This window comes from Rhinolophus sinicus, chromosome 17 (genome assembly GCF_057876585.1).
Source record: "Rhinolophus sinicus isolate RSI-liver-muscle chromosome 17, RSI-T2T, whole genome shotgun sequence".
NCBI lineage: Eukaryota > Metazoa > Chordata > Mammalia > Chiroptera > Rhinolophidae > Rhinolophus > Rhinolophus sinicus.
In genome coordinates this window covers 89512065-89523340 of record NC_142517.1, presented here as the reverse complement: position 1 = coordinate 89523340, position 11276 = coordinate 89512065, and the positions used below count along the sequence as shown (strand labels likewise).

Here is an 11276-nt window from a genome sequence, read left to right as displayed (position 1 = left end):
TAGACGGCCACCATTGCACTGGGCTTGGAGGCCAACCTGCAAAACAAAACCAGCTACTGCTAGTGCCAGGCTTGGGGCTGCTCAGCGTGAATTATGGGACCTGCTGAAGCCAGGTGCTTCTTGTTTGGGTTTTATGAACCCCTGAGAGATTTTAATAAAGTCTGCATCATGAACCAAGACAGGCCATTTGTATGGAAAAGCCACTGGAAGTGGCTTGGTTGTGCCCACTAGTTGGGTGGGGTGGGGTCACAGGGACTCACAAAGGCAGATGGACTGTTGTTAACTATGTTGATGGAGAGTTGGATATGGCAGACACCTGTGTCTACACACCAGGAGATGGAAAGGCTCACAGAGAAATAATGTCTTCTGCCAGGTCCTCTGTACAGAAGAAAGTTGCCCCTCTGGCTCTCACTGTGAAGCCGGACAACTCAGTTCCTCCACAAATGGCCCTGACATCCTTCAAGCCACTGTCCCAGAGCTGGAGGTCAGAGAAAGTGAGTCTGTCAGCCAATATGTTTGTTTGTGGACCTTTTAAGAGGAACGCTTGTGATTCCAGCATCCCTCAATTTCACTCAGCCACAATTTCTTCTGGTTTTCACAGCCAGAATTTGTGGGGACTTCTCTTACCAACACTGGAACCCTGGACTGGGGAGCCTAATATGGCTTTGGGGGGGGCTCCATAGCCAAGATATCCCTCCTGATTTTTAATGGTCACATGAGGGTGTGGGACCACTCAGTTCCGCATCTCTGTCTTTCCTTCCAGTCTTGAGGTGGCTTCTTCTGTATGTTCTTAGTTGTAGGGATTTGGTTCAGCTAGACTTCAATGGAGATTCAATAATGGTTACTCTATAGTTTAGTTGTAATTTTGATATGGTTGTGAAAGGAAATAAGCACAGCGTTTACCTACTCCACTATCTTGACTGGATATGAGGACATGCTTTGAAACCACATCAGTCTTTAATATCACATAATACCAATTCCATATTTCAAATTTTCTCAATTCAAAAATGTCTTTTTATACTTGGTGTTTAAATGAGGCTTTATATAAGGTCTGTATATTGCATTTGGTTGTTATTTTTCTTTAGTATTTTTTGATATAAGAAAAAGCCTGTTTTTTTATGCATTCACTTGTGGATAAAATCTGACTGATTCTCTTATAAAATGACACACATTACTTCTTTGTGGTATCATTTAATTTTATTGCTCTAACTCCCATATTTTCTATAAACTAGAAGTAAAATCTATTTGATTTGATTTATATTCAACATTTTTGCAGAAACATTCTGTAGGTGGTGCTCTGTATTGAATATTACATCCTAATAGGAGACACATAATATTTGGGTTTCCTATTATTAATGATTGATTAGCTACTTCAGGAAGTGAGAACTTGTTCCCTCCATTGCAAAGTCACGATATTTTGTTTGTTTTTCATCTTGATGTCAGTAAATAATCCTTGGGGGTGATGTTTTTGGTCTTTAATAATAAACTCACCCCTTCAACCTCTCATAAAATGTGTTTTAAATATTTTGATGATACTTGCTTTATATAATTATTACAGTAGTGGCTTCAAAATGGTGAATTTGGAATTTTGTCTTTCCTTCATATGTATTATCTGGATTCACATAACAGCAATACCTCGGTTTTCAAACGTCTCTGTTGATGAACATTTCGGTTTATGAACTCCATAAATTTTATGGATATATGGGATCATTAAATAGTAAAATTCGTACTAAATTTTCAGTTTTAGGGGTTCACTTTAAAGGTCTGGAATGGATTAATCCATTTTGCATGACTTTTTGGGGGGGAATTGTGCCTCGGTTTTCGAACATTTTAGAACTTGAACGGTCTTCTGGAATGGATTATGTTCGAAAACCGAGGTACCACTATATAAAGAACTTTTCTTTATCAACCAGGGTCATTTAGCAATCTAAAGTTTATTTCCTAGAGCAGAGAGAAGAAAATGATCAGTTGTTTTGTTTGTTTGTTTGTTTGTTTTCTTTAATTATTAATTTTCTGTTTAAATTATTGGTGCATTCAATGTCCTCAGTAATGATGGATGTTGTCCTTATTTTGGCTTCCTGTCTTTTTGAGACCCATTTTTAAAGCTATGTAAACTAAAATATATATTTAATATTTTAAATTAATTGCAGTTATTCTTTTGGGTTCTTAAATTATCCCATCATTCATAGTGGGATATCCTTAAAGTTGTCAACTCTGACTTTTTTGGCATGCCCACATTTATGTTTGATAGCTTCCTGGATTTCTAGCAGAGCAAACTATTCTATTTTTGTTGTTGTTGTTGTTTACTTTTTCTGCCTTAGACCTAAAATGAGATATTTTTCTAAGCATCCCTGATTACTTTTAGTGAGAGTAATATTTGTACATGATATGTACATCTGGGTGCTCAGAGTCATTGAGATGATATAGCTTTTAAGTCTTTTCAGTGGACAGAGCTCGGAAATATTTTTTAAACAATGAATACTATGGGTTCATATTTAACATCAAATTCAATATTATATAACTTTTAGCCTTTTGAAATTTAATGCTTGATAAATTGAATGATAAATACTATGCTATCATATTACTCATAAATTCATAGGATAACTGGCATATAAACACATGAATACAAAAGGAAAAGGTAGATGTTATAATAATGGTAAATTATGTGAAGTAGAGGCACAGTTGAACAGAGGATGAAAGTGTATAACTATAATGATATCCTATCTAGGACAATAAAATTGAATAAATTTAAAATACCTTAGGTTTCCTTTGTTTGTAAACATTCCCTTTAAGGATGCATAGCCAAACTAGCATGTTCTGAATCTTTTGAAATGATTTGTTTTCTCTGTGTGGTTATATCACCAATATGATATGTTAATTTGTTTTAGTTTGTCCTCGATTTTTAAGATTTACGTATTTATGTAAATTAATTTGTAATAGATTAAAAGTATTGCATGTTTTAAGTCAGAATTAATAACAATATATGATCAGAAACATCTAACCCCATTATAATCCCCTCCCTCTGTTCTGTGCCTTCCTGTATCAATGAACATTTTTATTAGTTTTTGTTTTGGCTTTTTGGTGTGTGTGTGTGTGTTTTTCTTTAACAAATATAAATACAAGTACATATTACTATAGTTATGCAATATTCTGCTTGTTTTTCCCCTTGTGGACTGTAGTAGAAGCTGAACACCTATTCATCAAGAAAAATCTTTGTTAATTGCAAAAGTATTCAATTTCAGGAGCAACAAAATACACAAATAAATAATGGTTAGGATAGTCACAAATTCAAGACAAATGTTATTGATGTAAATGAGAATAGTGAGTGGTGGGTATACTTAGATATTCTGGGAAGGTGTCTATGAGGAAATGATGTTAATCCTGTGAGCTGAAGGGTGAGAAGAATCCAACTGTGTAAGAATCATAGAGGAGGATGGATCTGGCACATCTTAGAAACGGAAGGTAGGCCAGTGTATTTGAAAGTTAGTAGCAAGGAAGAAAAGGGCTTATGTTGGAGATTGGGAAAACAGGAAGAGGTTTTGTATGCCAAGAAATGAATTTTTATTTTATTTAAAATAAAATGACAATGTGTAGAATGATTAGGGCAGAGAAATGACATGATTTTATTTATGTTTTAAAATAATCACTTTTCTGTTTAGAGAATCAGTTGGAGGAAAGCAAAAACTAAAATTTTCTTCTAATATTACCCAACCTCCCTACCTTCCCATTATTTGTTCATGTCTATACTCTTACTAGTTAGTTTGATTTGCCAGCATAGTACTACAAAAGCACTTTCATCCTGTGTTCAACTGTGCCTCTATTTCACATAATTTACCATTATTATAACATCTACCTTTCCCTTGTGTATTTGTGTGTTTATATGCCAGTTATCCTATGAATGTATGAGTAATCTGGTAGTATAGTATTCATCTTTGAATGTACAGCAGCTAACAGATTCATAACACATCTGGTGCTCCATTGAAGTTTTAAAAATAAACAAATAGATTATATTGAAATAAATCTTCACATTCAATTTTTAAAAGTATATTTTCATAAAACTATTTAGTAGAGGGCAATTTTGTTCTTTTGGATGCTGTACTCTATCTTTTCACCAATCAAATTTGAATTAACTTTGAGATTTTATATAAAATCAATCCACCTTCATGAAATCATCTTGAAAACCATTATGCCTTTACCTCCTATAACATTTTGTGAGAGAGTTATTATTCCTATCTTATTGTAAAGTTAGTGTGTGTGTGTGTGTGTGTGTGTGTGTGTGTGTGTATCTGTATCATATTTCCTACTAATAAGCAAACCCCCTGAGGATAAGAAACACTTCTGCTTCATTCTATTATATTTTACTATGCATGACATAAAACAAATTAGTCTGTTCTGTTCCTTAGCCCCTAATGTTTTCCTTATTTTTTTTTATTATATTCATATTAATCAAACGGACCCTAGCATCTCACCAAGATGGCCTTAATGTTCCCCTCAGCTTGACTGACCTTCAGAAGCATTTCTTCCCGACTATAGTCCTCTGACCTCCCTCTTTTAGAGCATTTACTTGACAAAACTACCAATCGTAAATTCTACTTCTGCTCCTTTGAAATATAAATCTTCTCCCAGCTTGCTGACAGTTTTAAATCTCAGAGATGTCTTTTTCAAGGACCTAGGAGCCACCTCTGAAATGCAATGATCAGGAAACATAGCATTCCTATCTCTCTGTCTCTGTGAGAGGGTAGAAGCCTAACTTGAACAGACACAGATGGCCTATCACATGACCAATATCCCACGTAGAGTTCTCTTCCACTAGATCACTCCAATGCTTAAAACCCCTCTTCCTTTTGTTTCCATGGACTTGAGTTCAATCTCTCTCTCTCCTATTGCAGTAGTCTTGAATAAAATCTTCCTTGCCTTTTCAACTCTGATGCAGTTTTTCTTTGGCACATTCCCCTTCTAAAGGTCACCTTGCAGATTGTGATCTTCCTCTTGGTGGCTGATACTGAGACAGGCAGAAAGAGTGAGGAACAAAATTAGGTCCAGTGTGTTTAAAATCCAAAGTCTCCCATTCTTTCTTTAGTTCTTCAGGCTTATGTGATCATACAGGTTTTGAATAAGTTGTGCCTATACATGGTTATAGTGGCTCCTTTTCCTCTTTCACTTATGATTTTCACAGCTTTACTAAAGTCCGTATGGCCACCATATTTTACTTATGAATTTGTGCTACCCCATAGGTAAAATGGTGTCTCTATCCTTTTGTACTTATCTGTTTTATAGCTTAAGTTTGAGCCATTTACTGTAGTAAAGTGGAAATTTCAAATGGCCATATGAACCCCATTCTGGATGCACCACACTCTTCTATGAGGCTTTTATATAAAATTAAGATAGGAATAATGAGCTTTATACCTTCATTTATCAGACGAGGCTGCAACCTAAATGACTTGGCCAAAGTGTAGCCAAGATTAGACTTATGTGTCCTATTTTACATCTTTCAACCACAGTAATTCTCTTTCCTCTCTGATAAAGTCATTGCTGAGGATGTCTCCTTGTAGTCCAACATCGTTTCATGATAAATTGGCTCAAACTTCCTTCAGACAATACAAATTTCTAAGACTGACTGAAAACACTATAATGACATTGATGCAAATGACTGTTGTTTTTGAATTCTAATGTATAAACATGAAAATACTGAAAATTAGGATAACTTTGAAATGAACTCATCATTTACTTAATCTTTAATGAAGACTAATAATAACACAGTGGACAGAAAATAACACGAAATTGTCTGAAGCGGCAGGATATCTCCATTGTTCTGGCTTTGTTTTTAGTTACAAATAGAACAGAAACAAACAAATGTGAATCTGAGCTCCACAACAATGTTCAACCATAGAAATATGAAATAAATACATAACATTCCCCACAAAAATCAGGCTGGAAACTACTTTTATAATAAATTACATTCTAAAAAAATAATGACAAAAGTCATTCTGTCACTGTGTATTATTAATATTTAGAGTAAATTTCCTTTAGAAGATTAGAGTAAGAGAACAGCTGGTCATCAAATTTAAAATCCCCCTTTGTTTATTTCCTCCTTAGGTCATGCTAGCTACTTAGACCATCTCTATATATTATGAGCTTGTCAAATGATGTGCTTTTCTCATCTCTGGAAAAACTACATACCTCATTTTTTTTAAATGTCCTAATTACATTTAATTTATGAAAGTGTCATAACATATTGAAGTATCTTTCATTTTTGAACAATACAGATCATTTCTAAACCTTCTATTCTGCCCCATTTTGAATAATTTTTATCCTAGTCTGAGTCGCTGATTTGAAAGTTTTACCTCCTATTATTATTTTTTTTCAACAATCATGAGTTAATACTTTTCTGTCCTTTAGTAAGGGCTGCATACCTACACTGTCTCATTTAATCTTCAAAATAATTTTGCAAGGTATCTGTGACCATTATTTTTTCTATTTCACTGTGGCAGAAAGAATTTAAGAGGTCAAACCAACTGGTAGGTGACATGATTAGAGCTCAATCTCAGGTTCTCTGTTATACAGTATTGCCTGACTCAATGTGGACTTGTTGAAAATTCAGAGGGTCCAAATCTTGCTAACTCATATTCCATTCTAAGTCAAATTCATGAGACTTTTCTTTCTATATGATTGAACAGAAGTAGCAGTTAAATAAACAGGGAAATAATAAAATATTTGAATATGAGTTCATTTTCTCAATGCTTATTTACTGCACATTTAGTACATACAAAGCACTGTGCTATGCATTGTATGCTGCTGGCCTTGAATATACATTTCAAAATAAATAAGAATTGCTTTTGTGTACTTTGTGTATACCTCCCATCCATCTGTTGCTTGTTCAAAAAGTAGTGTTCACCATAAGATTTGGTTGAAAAGGAAAGCAACTAAACTGTTCTGCTAATGGGCTTGGAGACTTTAGTTGAGTGAAATTCAGAACATAGTTTCTAACAGTAATGAAAGATTCATAAAATAATTCTAACTCCCAGATAAAGAAGAAATTTAAAGGAAATAAATAACATTAGCTCTAAGTAATGAGTCACCGTTTGTAGAGTGCCTACTATGTGCCAAGATCTTTTCATGGATTATTTATTTAATATTAATAATTATATGAGATTGCTTTTGATATCCTGATTTTATTGTTAACAAAAGGAGGTTCACAAACGTTATTATTTCCAAGTTGACTCATTGAATGACTGAATTATGAATTGAATCCTCATCTGGCAGGGTTCAAATCCTTGCATTTAACCATTTGTACACTAGTTCTATAACTAAGTACAAAATGGGAATGTAAAGACTCCTAAATGAAACATAAAGATCCTTCATTTTTGTTTTCTTCACATTGAAGGTAGATGATATAGGTACCCTGCTTTCCAGTGAATAAATTTACTTGACACTTGGTGTATTAATATGATAGACTACGATGTGTTTACAGTGAAGGATTCTTTTCCCTGAATATGTCGAGTCATTTTCTTTGGGGCTGAAGGAAACATCTCTCTCTTTCTCTCTCTCTGTCTCTGTCTCTCTCTCTTTTTTTTTTTTTTTTTTGCCACTGCTCTTTTATGGATTAACCAAATATCATTGTGTAAAACATTGATTTAGTGATGCATGTATTTGTAGCCAAACACAAACACCCATACACACACAAATATAAAATATTCAGGTATTTCAGAGTCTAGAATTGCTACTGAGTTAGAGATGATGCAATAAAAATATAATATTTGTGTCCAAAACATTTATACTAGAAAATATAAGAAAACATTTCAGTAACTAGTCAAGAAACAACAGGAGTCTTGCTATTTCATAAAACAAAGTAACTTTTCAAAATTTCCCTAAATCTATTATTTTTTTCAAATAAACAACTTATGTTTGCTTTTAAATTTTAAGTATTGCCAAGTCACATCAACTGGCAGAAGGAGATTTAGATCCAAGCACATCTACATGATCTTTGCATAAATAATTAACCAAACATAAGGTATAATAACAATACACAAAGGCTAGATATAATGTGGCAATATTATGGGATAAACTGATATTTAAAAACAATACAGTTTTAAGGTATCCTAAAATAAATGCAAACATATTAGGCTAAGTAAACTTAGAAAACAATTAAAAACCTCTCTAAATCTATTTACCCCAGAGTTGAGATATTATACAATTGCTTAATTACATACATGCTCACACATTATTAATATTTCTAAAATATAAATAAACTTCATGTTGTTTTTAACACTTAAAAAGTTTTAAAAATTCATGAAACACTGGTTAGAAAAATTTTACTGAGAAATAAATACTTGACAATTATGTATTAAATTCATTAGCGTTTCACATAGTTATGTGGTTTATTCCTTTAAAATTGATATTAAAATTTATATCTTGGGAAAATAATGTGAAGGTTCCTTAAAAAATTAAAAATAAGATGCAATAATTTCACTTCTGTCTATATATCCCAAGGAAAATAAATCACTCTCTTGAAGAGTTGTCTTCACCCCTATGTTCATTGCAGCATTATTTAAAATAGCCAAGACATGGAAACAACTTAAGTGGTCATCGACAGATGAATAAAGAAAATGCGGTATAAACATAAAATGAAATATTATTCAACCATAAAAATGAAGGAAATCTTCCCATTTGCAACAACATGGATGGATCTTGAGGGCATTATTCTAAGTAAAATAAGTCACACATAGGAAAATAAATATTGTGTGATCTTGCTTATATATGGAATTTAAAAAAAGAAAAACAGCAACAATAAAAGGAAAATAATAGCAATAGGTTGGTGGTTGCCAGAAGTAAGAAGTGGAGGATAGGAAAAATGGTAAATGGTTAATGTATCAAAGGATACAAACTACCAGTTCTAAGATCAGTAAGTTCTTGGGATGTAATGTATAACATGATGACTATAGTTACTTCTTAATTGTATACAGAGGGTGCCAAAAAAAGTATACATATTTTAAGAGAGGAAAACTGTATTAAAATTGTAATACTCAATATATACTGATAACAAAAGATGAATGCAAATCACATTTGACTTGTGCAATTACAAGAGGTGCTCAAAATGGTTACCATCAGCATCCAGAAACTTCTGATTACAGTAAACTACTACATGAACAACATTGACCAAAGTGTGCGCTTGGATACATGGTATTTGAAAGTTGCTAAGGGAGTAGATTTTAAAGTTCTCTTCACACACACATACACACACACACACACACACACACACACACACATTGTAACTATGTGAGGTGATAGATATGTTAACTAAACTTATTGTGGAAACCATTTTGCAATATATACATATACAAAATTAGTACATTTGCACCTTAAACTTGCACTATTTTTGTATGTCAATTATAATTCAATAAAGCTGGAAAAAAATTCCTTTCTGGGATTTCCTGTCTAAGACTTGAGGGAAAATCAAATTTTGTTCAAACCAATAAATTATATTGAGTATACACCATACAATATGTTCAGGGAAATTTAAATGTTAAAAAAGTATTAAAATGATATAAAGAAAGTACCATTTAAAAAATTGTCTCTAATATATAACCCAACTGTAAATTGAAGATAACCTGCCCATTAAGATCTATAAAATTAATGGAGTATCTATGCAACTATTTATGGAAAGTCTAATGCTTCCCTGATATTTTACAAGTTCACAGCTGATAGGCTCTCATTGTCACCATTGCTTCAGAGTTCATTCTTCTAATCCATTCATTTTATTGATTGGCTCACCTTTGTTAATGTTTGATTCCTTTATTATATCATATAAAAACAGATATGGCACTTAGTCGCTTCTCCTGATTTGCCTACCTTAATACATTATTTATGCACATGCATACAGGAATTTCATTTACGTGGACAACTTGACTGAATTTTGGTGGAGACAAATGAGGCTAATATACTGATGCAAACTTAAGGGGAAAGTTAGATGTAAAACTCGGTCAGCCTCTCTCTTCTAACTGCTGACTCTCACACATTGCATCTCAACCATTTTACCACCATCCCCCCAAATGGTTCAATTTTATTTAAAAAAAAAATTTGTAATGTTCTCCAACTCCTGCTAACAATCCTTTTCCAATAGAACTGATATCATTGTAGGTGGTAAAGAACAAAATATTAGGTAGTACCAAGCTAAGGCATTAACTAGTATTAAATCCCATCATGAGAAAATTTTTCCTTTCAATATTTATTTTAAAAAATATATATATATATATATAATATATAAAATTATATATATTATATATAAATCATATTATATAAATTATAAATATATATATTAAATTTATTGGGGTGACATTGGTTAGTAAAATTATATAGTGTACATTTCTATAATGTATCACATTGTTCGCTCATCACCCAAAGTCAGTTCTCCTTCTATCACCATGTAATTGATCCCCTTTACCCTCTTCTACCACCCCCTACCCCCTCACCCTCTGGTAATCACTACACTGTTGTCTGCGTCTATGAGTTTTTGTTTGTTTCTTTGTCTTGTTTATTTGTTGCTTTCAGTTTTATATCCCACATATGAGTGAAATAATATGGTTCTTGACATTTTCTGACTTAGTTCGCTTATCATGATAATCTCAAGATCCATGTTGTTGCAAATAGTAGTATTTCATTTTTTTCTTATGGCCAAGTAATAATTACATTGTATATGTGTACCACATCTTCTTTATCCAATCATCTATCGAAAGACACTTTGGTTGTTTCCATGTCTTGGCCATTGTGAATAATGCTGCAATGAACACAAGGATGCATATATCTTTATGGATAAATATTTCAGATTTTTGGGGTACATACCCAGAAGAGGGATTGCTGGGTCAGTTATACGGTAATTCTAATTTCCATACTGTTTTCCATAGTGGGTGTGCCAATTTTCATTTCCACCAACAGTGTATTTCTTTTGAAGTCAAGAGAAAATTATCAGTTTATAGTTATGTCATTACATTTTCTGCCATTAGATAATAATAATTTAAAAAAACAAAAAACAAAAATGAGAAAACAAGCCTCAGACAAGGGCTTCAGAAGGCAAATGTGTCTAGTAAAAACTGAATTTTTTTGGTTTTGTTTCAAGTTTCTTCCTTTTGTGGCGATTGAAATTATGTCAGATAAAAGTACTTTACCTTAAAATAAGGCAATTCACAAACTGTTAGATATGTTAGATATATAACAATATAGGAAGTAAGAGTCCATGGTAGAAATGATAAAGGTTCATGAAATTTAACTTTTGGGGAACA

General features: G+C 32.8%; 1 long non-coding RNA gene across 1 annotated transcript in view; it reads right to left on the bottom strand.

The window, feature by feature from the left end:
- Nucleotides 1–2693: 2693 nt before the first annotated feature.
- LOC141571689 (uncharacterized) overlaps nt 2694–11276 on the bottom strand; it is a 34688-nt gene continuing 26105 nt past the window's right edge. The window contains exon 3 of the long non-coding RNA XR_012496695.2: nt 2694–5002. This is a non-coding gene — a long non-coding RNA (uncharacterized LOC141571689). The remainder of the gene's footprint in view (nt 5003–11276) is intronic.